The following is a 16,971-nucleotide window of genomic DNA, read 5'->3' on the forward strand; positions in this document are numbered from 1 at the left end:
ACATTTCCAAGGCAAATTACCTTTTATTAAGTGATGGTTTCTCAAATTTCAATGACCCTCCAAAGCCAGAAAACACAGCCTATGCTGAATTGTTCTCAGAAGCTCTGTATGAGAATGTAAATGGACACATAGAAGCTGCTGTACCTACCATAAGTAAGCCCAGGACTAGCCCCAGAAATAAACTGCCCTGGTGGTATCCTAAATTACACAGGAAATACAACAAAAGGAAAGATATGGCAAAAATCAGTAAGGATAAAAACTCTCATCAAATTAACAGGCAAATAAGAGGGCTAATTAGGTCAAGCAAAGACAACTTTAATGTTAAGATAGTATCCTATGTGAAAGATAATTATAAGGCCTTCTTCAGCTGTATTAGAAACTTCAAGGGCAGCAAACAGCAATGTGTTGAACTCTTGGCTAAATGTGCCACATTTACTGAGCCTGGCAATATAGTTAACCTGTTAGTGGACAAATTAATTTGCAACTTTAATCCCTTCTCACCCACAGAAATTCCTTCATCAAACATAACCCCTCCAACTATAATTAAGGAACATGTACTGGCTTTGCTCACTAAAGCCAAAAACATTTGCAAACTATGGAAAGAATTATCATGGAAATTATTAACAAGGACATAGGAGACCTCCAGGTACCGGATCCATCCTAGTTTGGCTTTGTCAAAGGAAAGTCATGTTTACTGAATCTGGTGGACTTCTTTGAATAGGTCACTATGGCAATGGGTAAGGGGAAAGCTGTGCATACCGCCTACTTAGAGCTGGCTAAAGCATTTTATAAAACACCCCACTCAGGCATTGCCGAAAGACTTACTGAACATGCTGGATAGCTAGCTGGCTCACTGATAGGACACAGGAGGTTAGAATCGGTGAGGCCACCTTCACAAAACAGTGGAATTCCACAGGGATCTGTGCTATGCCCATTCCTGTTTGGCATCTTACTTCTCAAGTATCAACTCCAATGTCAAAGCCCTCTGGCTAACCAATTTTGCAGATGATTGCATGCTGGGAGCAGTCTTTCAATCCCCCCAACATGAGAACACCCTTCAGAAAGGTCTGACACAGACAAACACTTGATGCCAAAGGCCTATTTTAAAACTCACTACCAAGAAATTCATTATAGTACCTTTTGGGAAGTCAGACATCTCAGGTAATTACATCATCAATAAAACACTGCAAAAAAAGTTGGTTCATTAGTTGGGTTTCTAGGATCTCCTGTAGATAGTAGCCTAGCCTTTGACCAAAATGTGTCCAATGCAGTAAGAAAAGCCTTCTATGTTGCTGAACATATAAGCAAGGGTATGGCATCTAAGTCCAGAGAGGTCATCATACTACTGTACTTGGACCTCATCAGACCCATTATAAAGTGTAATGCCCCCTTCGGTATCTACCTGACCAGACACATGTAGCAACTGGAATGTCCACAACAGTTCCTTACAAAAACAATACAAGGAGTAAATACAGTGCCCTACACTGATTACCTCAAAGCCTTGTCTCTTTACTCTGCATCATAAGACTTCTGAGAAGTGATCTTTGCCTGGCATACAAAGCATCCCTATGAACCTTTTGGATATCCACAAAACAAACAGCATCAGAACTACTAGATTAAAAGGCCTAAATTTTGCTTGCTACATAAATAGGACATGTTGGTGAGACAGATATGTTTTTCAGTGAAATCTCATTCTCTGGAACAAGCTCCCTATCCATTTAAATCAGAGTTCCTCCCTATCCTTATTTAAATGCAGCATGGACCGATGGATGGATAATTGGTAATTCACCTCTGGACTGTTGCCTATGTATTTGCGGGAGATAGGTAGTCAGCAAATCACCCCATATATAAATCAAATTTGTGAGTCACACTTGGATTGCATGGCTAGTCCTATGAGGGGCCTAATGTTTGCTAGCTGAGTATACACCTATGAACCTATGAACTTGTTTGCTTTTTCATCAAGAAAGCTCATTTCAGCCATCCAGAGTATATACCTGCTTCTTGTGAAGTTGAAATATGTTCATACATACATCATATTAAGATAGATACACAAAGTGGAATGGGAATCATTGCAGACTGGTGCTCTTTTCTGACTTATTTTACCAATTTCTATGTCAAAGAAAGGCTTTTATGACTGCTTGATGTCAGCAGCTGAGCCTTCTGTCATTGTCATTCCTTTCTTACTTTCTCTGTTAGGTCTCTTCTTCTCTCCTTTGAGATGCCTTCCTTACTGATATCTGAACTGATGACATCAGCCTATCTTCTAGAAGTATACTGTTCCTTACATATATGTCTCTGTGTTGTTAGACTATAAGCTATTGCATCACTTCCCTCCTATGTGCTCTCAGCTTTCTACCTTGTTGCTTAGTTATCTTGAAGCTTTTCTCCAGACTTATCAGCTCTGTCAATCACTTAGTTTCTCCATTGGACCTCACCATCTTCTGGTCTTCTTGGACTCTCCTAGAGAAAGCCATTGGTGATCTCTGAGTTCTCTCTTTGCCACTCTTTCTCTCACTATTGGTTGTTCCTTATAGGTTTAAAGGTTCATATGTGTTTACTAGGCTAACATCCACAAGGGCCTTTTTAAACCTAGTTGTGCCTCCTAAATCTCTGACAAGTTCTGGTATCCTTGATAAGTGTAAACAGAGCTTGGGAGATGAAACATTCATAAGCAGGGGCCTAGGAGATTAACCATTTACAGGTACCCTGTGTTCTTTATAGACATAGGTGGCAAGCCAGAAATGAATTTCCTGTTCCCCATCCAATTGTCCAAGTTACACTTTAATTGGGTTAGGGAAGAAGTCTGTTTCACATGGAAGGGGAGTCTGTTCCAGAGATGGGGTAGTCTCTGGGATATCTACCTTAATCCAAAGGTCCTGTTTATATCACAGGCAAGGTTTAAGTCTTTAGAATGGGTAATTCTAGTGTTGTTTATTTTTGTGGATATGCAGGAGGTCCATCATGGTTGGGTCTGACAATGCCCTGTATGCCAGGCATTGATCTTCCCTCAACAGCCTGTAGGAGACAACATACAGGGATAAGGCCTTGAGGTGGTCTGCATAGTACATTTTACTTGTGCCTTGTATTCTTTCAGTAAGGAACCTCTATGAATGTTACACTTGTTGGATATGCCTGGTTAGGTACATACCAAAGGGGCACTGTACTCAATGATAGGTCTGATGAATGCTGAATATAGTGGAACAATGACTTCCTTGGACCTAGATGTCATACCTTTGTTTATACGTTACCCAGCATAGAATGATTTCCTCACTACTGTAGACACATGATGGTCAAAGGTTAGATTACTGTCTATGTGTGTCCCCATCTCTGACTACTGGGTCAACTCTTTGGGGTGTGTTGTCAGGTGTGGATATTTAGTTTTAGTCAATGGCTCTGTCATCAGTTGTTTGTCAGTGTCAGCCCTTCCTAAAGAACATTTGTGTTAGTCTGGGATTCAGTGACAGCTCCTAATTTGTAATCATCTGCAAATTTAGTCAGCCGAAGGCCACTGACATTGGCCTTGACTTCAGAGAAGTAATGCCAAAAAGGAGCAGTCCAAGGACAGATCCCTGAGGGAATCTACTTGTGATTGGCCTCTTTGTAGAAGGAGTTCTAACTTCCTGGGTCCACTCCTCACCTATGGATATTGCCTCCTGACTAGCTCTCCACTCTACTTCCACCCCTCTGACACCACACTGTGGAGCAGAGGCTGGAACTTTGCTTATGACCTTGAATTGCTGCACAAGTTCCCATACCTCAGATGGGGAATCCACATTCCTCATTTGACCAGGAACCACCATTAGCACTAAGATGATTAGCAATTTTTATCTCTCTCTCTCTCACTGCATACATCCACGTATCTTGGAATAGAGCTTTTAAGTAATCTTGATATGTCCATTCAAAAAACATCTATTTTGACATCACGCATCAGTTAATCAAGTTCAAATAGTAGCTCATGCATTATAAGAGCTAAGTGGGGAGGATGGGAATGAATAGATAGTAAGCATTGTTTAGAAATCAGTCCTTTGCAGCCTAAATCTGTGGGAGCAATTTATTTATTTATTGCTTTTGTTTTTTTCTTTTTTTTTGCTGGTAGCAACTTACTGTGAAATAAATTATACAGTTTACAGTTCTCTGCCCTTTTCAAGCATACCAGTCCCTCTAATATTCCTCAATCTGTTTCTATTTTTCAAGACCATTTAGTGTTGAGATCAGCCAAGTCATTTCTTCTCTGAACAGTAGTCTCTTGTGGTGTCAATTTATTTTGCATGTGCTCCACTTCTGATACACCTAGAATGATAATCTTTTGTTAGTTACTTAGCAATATGTGCCTCCTGCAACACCTCCTCAAGCATTCCAAGCATTTTTCTAATCATTTCTCTCTTAGTTAAACTATTCAAAGACTCAGATCTTTCCTGGGGATCATCCTATGTTCCACTGACTTACTACAAAATGGCAGTCAGGCTCACATGTGCTAAGTATTTATACACTTGTGCAAGCCCCTAGAAAGCTCCTTAAAGGTATACATATATATTGATCTACATCCTCCCTCTTTGATAAATTGCTCACAATATGATGACATTTGAAAAGAAACATGCAGTTATACAGACAGTAAGAAATAAACACAACATTCATGTCCAAGTTGTCATGTATCTGGAACATGATTTGGAAATGCAACCTAATCTAGTGATACAGCAATCAGAATTGGGTTTAGTGACAGGGACAGTCATTGGACAACTTGCTTCAAAAGTTTCAGTATTCTTCTCAGGAACAGAGATATTTTTTGGAACTTCCTCTGGAACTGGAACACTGGATAACTCACTCTGAGATATAGAGTCTTTCTTGAAAGTATGATACTGCAATGCAGGCTCAGACACTGGGCTCAAATGTTTTTGATTCCGCATGAATTCTGCTCAGTGCGATTCCACAATGTACGATCATGTCTCTGGACATGCGTGTTTCATGAGTCTAATCGGATCAAAACCTTTGGATGTCTGCATCCTCACTATCTCCCTTTCTCGTAATGTATTGAGTGGTTTGCTGGTCTTATCATAATAGGGCTTCTGGGATAATTACTTCTTTAACAGATTAGCTTTCACTGATCTGGTGTTCTTGACACATGGAGCCAGTAATGAACTACTAATTGGTAGTGTGGTTCTGGGTTGTCTCGACAGAAGTCTTTGTGCAGGTGAACCAAGATGTTTATCGCAAGGAACAGTTCTGATATTCAATAGATTCAAGAAAACATCACTATTGTCTCATTTTGACTTCTTTAGTAATTGTTTCACACTTTGAACTCCACATTCTGCCAAACCATTTGACTGCAGGTACTCAGGGCTACTTGTGACATGAAGTCCCACTCATCAGCAAATATTTTGAATTGCTGGCTTGTAAACTGTGTACCATTGTCAGAAATAACTTTGTGTGGGTTACCATGGACTGCAAAATGATGCTTCATCTTAGGAATGACAGTACTGGATGAAGATTCTGAAGTAGGTCAATCTCAAACCAATTTAAATAAGAGTCTACTAACATCAAATACTGTTGACCATTCCATTCGAAAATGTCTATAGCTACTGTCAACCGAGGTAGTTCGGGAATCTGGATTAGCTGAAGTGGTGCTTTCTGTTGATGTGGCTTAATATTATTACAGACAGAACAATATGAAAGTACTTTCTCAATATCCTGTGACATAGAAGGCCAAAATACGAGTTCTCTTGCCCTTCTTTTGGTAAAATCAGTTCTTGAGTGGCCACAATGCAAGATGGTAATAAACTCTTATTTCAAAGACTTTGGAACAATCACATTTGGACCTTTCATGATGATACCATTGTCAAACAAAATCTCATCTCTAAATGGAAAATAAGGTTGCAGGTCATAAGGTAAATAAGATTGCTTTGATAACCATCCTCAACTGATAATGTGGTTGAGCTTCTGAAGAACTGGATCTGTGGCTGTATGACTTCTAAGCTCATCAAGACGTGTGGAAGAAAAAAATTCTCACTTCCATGACTTCAAAATCAAGTTTCTCATTCTCATGCTGTTCAGTGGTATTTCTGGGTGATCTGGATAATATATCAGCAAGGTAAAGAAGTTTGCCTTTTGTACACGAGATTGAAATTATACTTTTGCAGTTTAAATATCATGCATTACAATCTAGCTGGAGCTGTATGCATAGGCTTTCTCAAAATTGTGACAAGAGGTTAGTGATCTGTTTCAATCTGGGTAGGTCTACTGTAAATACAGTCATGGAACTCCGAACATGCAAACACAATTGCCAAGAGTTCTTTCTCTATCTCTGTCTAAGCATAGTGCATTTCAGTTTGCGTTAGAGTTCTGGATGCATAGGCTACTGGCTTATCCTCTTGAAGAATGACTTCACCAAGACCAAATTTAGAAGCATCACAAGAAAGAGTAACTGGTTTGTGAATATCATAGTATCTAAGAGTTGGTGGACTGGCAATTCTGTGTTTCAGGGCGTCAAATGCTCTCTGGTGTTGTTCTAAACATGATCAAGAAAAAGCTTTGCATGTCAGCTCACTAAGAGGTCCTGAAAGTTGTCAAAAGTCTGGAATGAACTTGTCTAGATAGTTAACCATGCCAAGAAAATGTTGTAGGGTTGAACATTGTCTGGAGCTGGCATCTCTAGAATTGCTGTCTGATTTGAAGGATCTGGTCGTAAGCCTGAAATGGTAAATAAATGACCAACAAAAGCAATTTCTCATAGCCTGAGTTTCCACTTCTGAGGATTCAGCTTAAGATTCACTTCATGTGCTCTTTCCAGAACTTTCTTGAGGTTTCTGCAATGCTCAAGCTTTACCATTATCTCCTACTAGAATATCATCTACTATAATAGCATACGAACACCCAGAAAAAAAATTTCTCCATCGCATGCTGGAAGACTTCACTGGCAAAATTTATCCCAAATGGCATTCTCAAAAATCTTTACCTGCCAAAGGGAGTACTGACAGTAGTTAGCAATGAAGATTTTCGATCAAGCAAAATTTGCCAAAATTAACTCTTTGCATCCAAGACAGAAAAAACAGTGGCATTTGGCATAAGAATAGTGACTTCTTTGTACGCATCAGATGATGAGTTTTTTCCAGTGCTTTGTTCAAATCTCATGGATCAATACATATTCTAATATCATCTGAGCTTTTCTTACGATCAATGACCATGGAAGATAACCATTTAGTTGGTTCTTCAATTGGACAAATTACACCTTCCTGCACCATTTTATCTAGCTCAACTTTGATTCTATTCTGCATAGCTACTGGAACCTTTGAAAAGATCAGCATAAGTAGAAAAAATAGATGGGTGAAATTAGAACAGTGGTCTTTCAAACTAGCATGATGGACTTCTTTATTAAATGAAAGTAGTCCCATTTTCAAACTGTCTCTAAGGCCTAATAATGACTGGCTGTGCCTTTTGATCATGTAAAATTGCACGTCATAACTGTTCCCAGCAGAGTAACATGAAAGTACTACTGGACCTTTGGTCTGAATTTCTTGACAACCATAAGCAACAAGCTTCGCACACTTTACCAAATCAAGCTTCTTACCAGCACATACTCTAGCAAATGTTCCTGCTGACATAACATTGCATTTTGAGCCTGTGTCAACTCTGAGTTCTATGGGTTTTCCATTTATCCAAACAGTACAAAATACTTCATTCTTTACCCATAAATTTACTGCATTGGCTGTTTCATTAAGCACAGACATACCATCAACATAAAAAGTAGGGTCACAGCTTTCTAATTGATCAACTTGTCTCTGAATGTTCTTTTTTAATAAAAGAATCCCCCTTGTTTGATTTAGAAAATCTTTTGAAATGATTCCACTTATTGCATTTGTGGCATTGTTGACCAAAAGCTAAGCATTTTTTTCTTTTGTGCTCATGATTTGCACCACAATTATGACAGCTGACTATGAAACTGGGTAAGGGTACATGCTTTGAGTTTGCTGACTCACTCTTATGCTTTACTGAGACTGTGCGATTTCCAGAGTGCACCTTGGAACTTGCTAGAAAGCTACAGATTTCCCGGTGACTTTTGCAGGGCTGACAGTTGCTGCCATGTGCTTGGGTCTGCTTCTTTTAATCACATGCTGCATACTATCATCACGAGCACTAAAAGATACTGGAAGTATGCATTTCTCTTATGTAAGCATATTTGTGTGCTTTTCTGTGAGCTCATATATCTGACAAATCTCAATGGCCTTATTCAAAGTTAAATCAATGTCATGACACAAAATCTTTCTCATAGCATCATCTTTAATACCACACACAAGTCTGTCTTTTATCAATTCATCCCTAAAATATCGAAATCTGCACGTTTTAGCTTTGTTTCTCTAGTCAGTTATATATGCTGCAAAAGTTTCCCCCTGGCTTTTGATCTGTTGTGTAAAATAAGTGCCTTTCCATTGTAATATTCATTTGAGGGTTACACATTTCTCTAAATTTACATTTTAAGCACTCTGGGACTTCCCTTGACTCAGCCGGTAACATTATATGATGGTTTTCCCCCTTTCCTGCAAATACAGCAGGTGCATACACAAATGAAGGCTCTCTTTCTTTGGCTCCTGAACCAGCTAAATTAAACAGAATAAGTGCCTTTATGTGGTCATCTTTATCACAAAAAGCAGCATGTATGATAATATCATACTCTTGCTCAAACACTCTCCAGTTCTCTGCAATATTATTATCAAAGACAAGTGGACCATGCCAACAAATTATGCCCAAACACACTAAAATTGCACCTGTAATTATGTATGAATATACACACACAGCCAGTTCTTGCAATAACACTCAGATGCACAATAAACTCTGAAATACTGTACTTTGTGAAATACGCTTTGAAATGGCTGTATTTTTCAATATAACTGTACTATAATAATGCAAAATCATGCAAACTCTCTGTATACTTCAGATATTATGAATAGCTTTAATTAATGTAAAAAGTATGTGCTATGAGCTACTTAGAAAAAAATGTGGTAGTTTTCCTTATTTTATTCATTTTGTGTGATTCTGACTTTATTTCATATGTTCTCCGTAGTTATTCAAATATTTTTTCAATATGTCACAGTTTTGGACATTTCATTTGCTTAGAAATTCATTTAGCGTGTTCTAAGTGATTTGTTTTGTATTTTGTGAATAAGAAATGATTTAAGTAAGCTTTGATACCTGAAATACATTTCTGACATTTCTTTATGAATTAAATGTGCAGTGGGGATGATCCTTTCCTCTATACTCCTCCACCTTTAAATGAGTGCCTTCTTGGTCAGGAATCTGGATTTCTGGATCCCTTTCTGACATCATGTTGCTTGTCTTATTTCAGTGGTGAAGACCTGTGTCTGGTTGTTGTGTGGATCTACCAGCAGCATCACACCCAACTGTGGTCTGTCGATCAATGACCTCTCCCTGTCCAACAGCCACTGTGCCTTCATCCTCTGAATGCACTGACACATGGACTTCCACATCTAAGGATACAGCTTGTGCAACATCAGGATGAAGGATTTATTTCCACAGGGATGGGAGATAGGCATTCTTGATTCTCCGAACAACTCAAGGTTCTCTGTGAAAGGGGTCATACTGCCGTGCTGAGACACAATCATGAACAACATCATCATCACTGGAAGTGTTACTGGATGATAAAGAAAGTTGATGTGCTACAAGATACAAAAAACACAGATCAGAACAATGTGTCTACAATACATGATGAATATTAAAGACTCTTGGTATATATATTTCACTGCAATGTTACAAATATGAATTACTTCACTTACCATGTACTGTATGTATGTTTCACAGAATGTGCATACCATAACTATATAATCTATTAACATGGCCAACATACATGACATATGCGATGCATAAAGAAATAAAAACACACCTGACAAACTCTCATGGGATGATGTTGTCATTCCACTGAGGTGAAATTCAACTAGTTTAGGGAAAGAAAAAAAAAACATTATGGATTATATCATTCACACCATTAATCAGGTGAACAAAGTTAAACACACAGAATATATGACATACACATACCACTTGTATGCACACTTGAGGACTCCTGCTGTGTAGAGATTGTTGGTTGTACTGTGTATCCTGCAGTGGGAATGTAAAGAGAAAGACAGCACAGTCATGTATTTAGCAAAATGAATACTGACACCAGCAATTCAAAGTACTGCATAATGTTGTAAAGAAACAGGTTAAGTTAGATAAAAAAAAAAAAATATATATATATATATATATATATATATATATATATATATATATTCTAGGCAAAGCCACAAGATCAGTGCAAACCCAGTCCAAAAACCTTCTGGCACGCTATCAAAAAAATCCTACATCCAGGAAGTCAATCCTTCCCCCAGCCCTCCTGTGATGGTACCTCCCTTGACACACCATCTCAGTTTAACTGTTGCTTCATCAATAGTATAGTTTCCATCACTAACAAATTCTCCCCATCACTCTCTACTTTCTCTCAGTCTCCTCTTACCTGTCAATCCACATTTTCCCTTTAACCATTTCCCACTTCCTTCATCATATCCATCTTGTGCAAACTCAAGCCATATTCCTCCTCTGCAGACAATCTTCCTAATAAATTCCTAAAAATGGCTGCTGACTCAATTGCTTATCAAGTCTCTATAATCATTAATAGATCTATCAAGAATGCCTATCTCCCATCCCTGTGGAAAAAATCCTTCATCCTTCCTCCCCATAAAGGTGACACCTCCACAGACATTTCTGACTTTAGGCCAATTGTTATTCTTTCACCCTATCAAAACTTCTAGCAAAATGTATCCATAAACAACTTCTTCAATACCTACCTGACAATAATCTTCTCTTTCCCACCCAACATGGATTCAGACCGGCACACAGCACTATCACTGCTCTAATATGCTTTACTGACACTGTCAACAAAGCTCGTGACTCAGGAAACATTATCTCTTCTCTGTTCTTCAATCTATCCAAAGCCTTTGATATTGTTTCCCACTTCAAACTCTTATCCCAACTATCTCTTCTGGCCTTAACTGAAACATTCTTACAATGGTTCACTAGATATCTCTCTAACAGATATCAGTCTATCAAATGGAACTCAATAATCTTATCTGTTCCTGTCTAATTAAGTCTAAACCACCATAAACATTTTAATATACTCATACGGTCTCTGCCCTCTTCTTCCTTTGTATAACTCCTCTGTACTTCAGTGTACTCCTAGCCTGTGACTACAACTTCTAAAAAAAAAATGAAAACTATGTTTGTTGTTTTTTCTTTAATTTTTCACAATACTGTATTGTGACAGTACTTTTTTTTGTATCTTTATTGTACTGTATGTTTTTGTACATACATTTGTTTGTTTTATTGTAGTAACCAAGTAGCTGTTGTAATTTTGTAAATACCCATGTTCGTTGCCTTTAACTCTGTATTAAAATATTTGTGGAACTTTTCTCCCTGGGCCTCCACTGAAAATGAGTCTCTGACCCAGTGGACTTCCACGGTCAACAAATGTTAATAAATAAATAAATAAATAAACGTCTCTCCTTAATTAACAGTCAGCACTGGGGTACCTCAAGGCTCAATACCAAGTCCACTCTTCTTCAACATTTTATTAACCATATTAATACTGCCACCAAACAAGCCACCCTAATTCAATATGCCACGACTCTACATTAATCTGCTCTGCCAGGAATCTTTCTCACCTACAGAACTTAACTCAAGAAGCATTCAATTCCATTGAGTCTTGGCTCAACAGCCATCTGCTGCTTAACCAAAAAAACTAAGCTTCTAGTACTTTTACCAAAACAATTTTCTCCAGATGCTTCTAACTTTGCTATTAGTTATCTGAACAATACTTCAATTAATGTGGTTTCACACACAAAACTGTTAGGTGTAATTATTGACAACAACCTTAACTTTGACCTGCATATCAGTAACAACATAAAAAAAATCAAAAATTGGGCATGATGTATAAGACTAAGAAATTAATCTCCAACTCCACAAGAGTAACCCTTGCCACCACCTATCTTTTACCCTCCCTTCTATAAGTTTCACCTATTTTAACCAATCTTCACTCTTCCCTCAAAGCAAAACTTAGCTAATGTTATAATAAAATAGCTAAATTTTCCAAAGGTCAAGCCTGCTACTCTCACCATTACTCTGTTGTCAAGTCCCTAAAATGGCTTGAACTACCCCTCCTCATTTCTACAAGCTACATCATTGCTACTTCAATGCTATATTCCATCTCATGACCTACAGTCTTCTCACAAGTATCTACTATCTATTTGCAAACCTCAAAGATCTAACAGTGTTAGCCTGTACACTCACTGTGTAGCCAAATCATGGAATACCATTCCAGAATCAATAAGACTTATACCCCACTACTATTCCTTCAAGTCTAGGCTGAAAGAACATCTAACTAATAATTGGATCTGCCTATGCTCCACACAGTCTTAGTGATCTTTTTCCATTCCCTTCATCTCCAGTCTTAATAGACTTTTTATTGATCTATACTACTTCCTTTCCTGCGTTACATACTTTCTAGCCTAACCTTTCTATAATTCCTTACCTTCCAATGTTCCTTTTCTCTATTCTTATGCTAACCTTTATCTATCTCAGAAATTATGAATGAAATTTACTACCCAAGTCTCTTTCCAGAAAGTGTATATAGTTTTTACAGCTTATTACTTATTCTGCCACGGTGGTGCAGTGGTAGCGTTGTTGCCTCACAGCAAGAGGTTCTCCTGTTCGATTCTCGGCTTGGGTTGGGAGTGCCTTCTGTGTGGAGTCTGCATGTCCTCCCCATGGTTGAGTGGGCATTCGAAAGACATGCGTTGAATGGGTGTGCCTTCTTTGAAGGTTAGGCATTGGGCTGGCAACTCGACACCATAAAAAACAACTGCCAATCATTAGCAGACCGGAGTTCCACTGTGGAGACCCCTAACCAGGAAAAGCCAAAAGACAAACAACAACAACAACATTACTTATTCTGTAATATATTTTTCATGCATTATTATGCAACATGCATATTAGGAACTCTTTTTTATCTCAGTATATAATGTATGTTCATCTTTATTGCTTGTTTATAATTGCTTATTTTCTTATTTTATTGTATCCACAAATTGTAATCCTGTGTGATTGTTTTAATCTTTGTAACCAATGTTGATTTGTAATTCTGTATAAATTGTACTGTGGAGTTTTCTCCCCAGGCCTCCACTGAAAGTCAGACTTTCCAAGTAAACAAATGTCAAGTAAATAAATAAATACATAAATTAAATCAATCAATCAATCAATCAATCAATCAATCAATCAATCAATCAATCAGTCAATCAATTAATCACATATTCAACACAATAATATAGGCTGCAAATACTCATGTGATGGACACTGCATCTATATACAAGAAGGGCCTATATTGACAAACATTGACAAAAAATGTCAAGCATCATGTGTGATACACATTGTTGAAAGCTATGGCAGCATTACTGTAGCATACCTGATCTGTCTGCACTTGTTAATGTATGGATTGGCCCTCCACTGGATGTACCTGTAGTGTTCAATGTTAGTAAAACAACAGTATAACAATAAGCAGTAGTGCCATTAAATACAGTGGGAGCACAAACAAGGTAGTGTGCACAGCAACAGTACAGAGATGGTCACCTGCTGATCCCTGTTGTAAGCACAAAGTAGATTGACCAGTGAATATTAATGCAATAACCATTACAAATGTTGTTTGCACTGCTTTGTCAGTAACTCAGATGTATTAATACATGTAATTATACTTATGTTCTCCATCTTCACCCTGTGTGAAAGTGTGCTCATGGCTCAGCTCTGCTGCTGCAAGTCAAACACAGCAATACATGAATATTCATGCTGAAGCAATATGCAGTGAGTGTCACAATGCTCATCCCTGTACTGAACATAAATCCATACATGTCTGTCATGGAACTCCAGCAACAATCTTACCACCAGAGATTCATCACTCTGCTGGCAGCACAAAGGATCAAATCTGAGCAGCGTTATCTACAGACCTCATGGGAGTGGTTGTAGCCTTCAGCTGCATTGATCATGTTGATGAGGTCCATCCAAATTTCATTTCTCCAAGCAGTATCTCCTGAAAGGCTTAACAGTCTACATCCATGATGGCAGAGAGCATCAGTTATGATATAATTTTCCTGGGGGGAAAGTTGTCAGCCCTAGGATGGTTGGCCATCTGGAAACATTGATACTCACATGATAATATTCATGGCTGAGCACATTTATGCTTTTGATTCTGTGAACAGCATATGTCAAAACAAACACTATGCATTCTTTTAAGTGCAAATATCTGTGTAACACTGTCTGTGATAAATACAAACATGATATGTAACAAGGATCAACAATGCCTTCATACAGCATAACTTCTGATATCTGTACAGCTCATGACTGAGAATAGAACCCTTGACACTGCATATATATGTTGAAGGGATGTCCAAAGACAACAGCATCATACCACCAGTCTGCTTGCATTTTACATTAAAATACTACATCAGTTAACAATTAAACAACTTAGTCAATGCATCAGAATAAACAAGGATCAGTAGAAAGTAAAAATACATTGTCAATTGAGACAGTAGAGATAACACCTTTGTTAAGAGGCATCATTGATGAAATATCTCTAATAGCAACAGCACATCTTTTAACACTGTCTTAGGATATATGATTTAAGACATGTCCATAAGATCAACATGACATACTAAATACAGATACTTTAGTAATCCATAGGTTTCTGTAGTTAGATCACAGAGTACAGAGAGTTACTAGTAAAAATTGCAGATGATCTGTAAATCATACCTATATACTGATATAATTTGCAGTGGAAGTCTGTCTATACAATTGCATATAGGAATGAACCAAAATATTTAGAGGAACAACACCTATATGCATAAGTTTCCAGACACCATGACTCCCTTTACTCAGTTTCATGCAGACTCCTCAGAGTCCTATGTCTGACATACAAGGTGATTTCAGACCCCACCTTGATGGGACTGCTGCATATCCACAAGTTAAGATCCATTTGAATAACCCGATGCCTCAACCTAGTCTGTGACATCAATAGGACTTGTTGGAGGGACAGATTTGTGTCCCAGAGACTCCCCCATCTGTGGAATAAACTCCCTCTCCACGTCAAGCAGAGTGCCTCTTTACCCCTTTTTAAGAGCAACCTGGATAAATGGATGGGAAATACATCCATGGGATTCCACCCTTGCTCCTGCTGGACAGGGGCATCTGGTGCTGATTTGTCTATGCATGGGCTAAACTCTTGGCTAGGCTTATAAGGGCCTTAGGGCCAATAGCCTAGTAACTTCCTATGATCCTATGATCCAGGAACCTTTAACAAATTTAGTTAAACTTAACATTTTGAGAAAAATGAATTTAAACATTTACCTTTTGAAATGATTATCTTTAACAGCTGTACTAATGACCACGACACAGCTTCCACCAGTTGTCAAAGTACCTCGCACTAAGACTCACAGAATCAAAGTGCATCTTGTGTGCACCCAGCTTTAAGTACCATTTGCACCATACATAATTAATGAGGCTAATTAAAATTCAAGTGTTTGGAATCCCATTCATGCACATCCACATATACTGTCATTATGCGCCGAAACACCCAGGTGTACCAAGTAAACACCCAATAGATATCAATAAATGGCACCATGTGTGGCACATGCCCATTATCTTCCAATAATCTTAAAACATGACATCAATGCCACTTTCAAATAATGACTTTGATACATTTAATGATCACACCATTACTAACTGGGAGCTAAGTGGTACTAAGTAAGCATTTCTGTGTTTTTGTGTTTTTCAGATTTCTACTACGTGAGGATCATGATGGCTACTTGAGGAGGCTGAGACACGTCTATGCACCCAACTGGAACAATGAGGAGATGACTCAGATGTTGACAGCGTACACCGGACTGGAGCAGCTGATGACAGCCAAACCCAGGAACTTTGCAAATGCTCGACATGTGGAACTGGATTGTGAGGGAGTATCAACAGAGGAAGGGATCTAATGCACCGGAGTGCAAGGTGGTCACTACTTTGATGATGTGCATTGGAAGGATGCAATGGAGCTTTAAAGGAGGTCAACGAGGTGTGGAGGCAGCCCGCAGATCCCTACAGTAATTAAGAATGTTCTATGTATACCCTGGCATTCTTACAGATTTTACAGATAATGCTTTGAACTATATATATGTATATATATATATATATATATATATATAGATCTACTTCAGTAGATCGAACATATTACAAGTTCGAACCACATATGGCCGAGACCATATCTTCAAACTTGTAATAGTTTGAACACTGAAGTAAAAAAAGAAAAAAACAACAAAAAACAAAATTAACGTCTGTAGCAGGAGGGCTATGCTCCCCTCCACTCCCCACCCCCCCTTACTTAAATATACCAACTCCGAGATCGCATAACATTGCAGAAAAGGGAAATCTTCCCGTTCCACACTGTACGGAGATCTCCATTCAATCCAATCGAACATTTACAAGTTCGAACATACTGTCTCGGCCATATGAGGTTCGAACTTGTTATATGTTCGATCTACTGAAGGGGTCCCATATATATATATATATATATATATATATATATATATATATATATATATATATATATATATATACATATATATATATATCATAGATATATTTTATAACCATAATTTAGCTGCTGTGAGAATTAGTTAGTGGGGATAATTGTGTGGACTTTGTACACACTGCCCTCTTAACCATGGGTTTAATACCCATGTTGTTATTTTATTTAATAATTTAAAATATGTATAACTATTTCCTTTGTAGATGTAAGTACATAATTTTACATAGCGTCTGTTCTCAAGAATCACAGACATCTACAAAGCCTAGGCCATGGATGACTCTGCATTTCGTAGTTTTCTGTTATAGTCCCACTGTATCACCTAT

This window comes from Protopterus annectens, chromosome 1.part1, assembly GCF_019279795.1.
Source record: "Protopterus annectens isolate FY-2018-M chromosome 1.part1, PAN1.0, whole genome shotgun sequence".
Taxonomy (NCBI): domain Eukaryota; kingdom Metazoa; phylum Chordata; order Ceratodontiformes; family Protopteridae; genus Protopterus; species Protopterus annectens.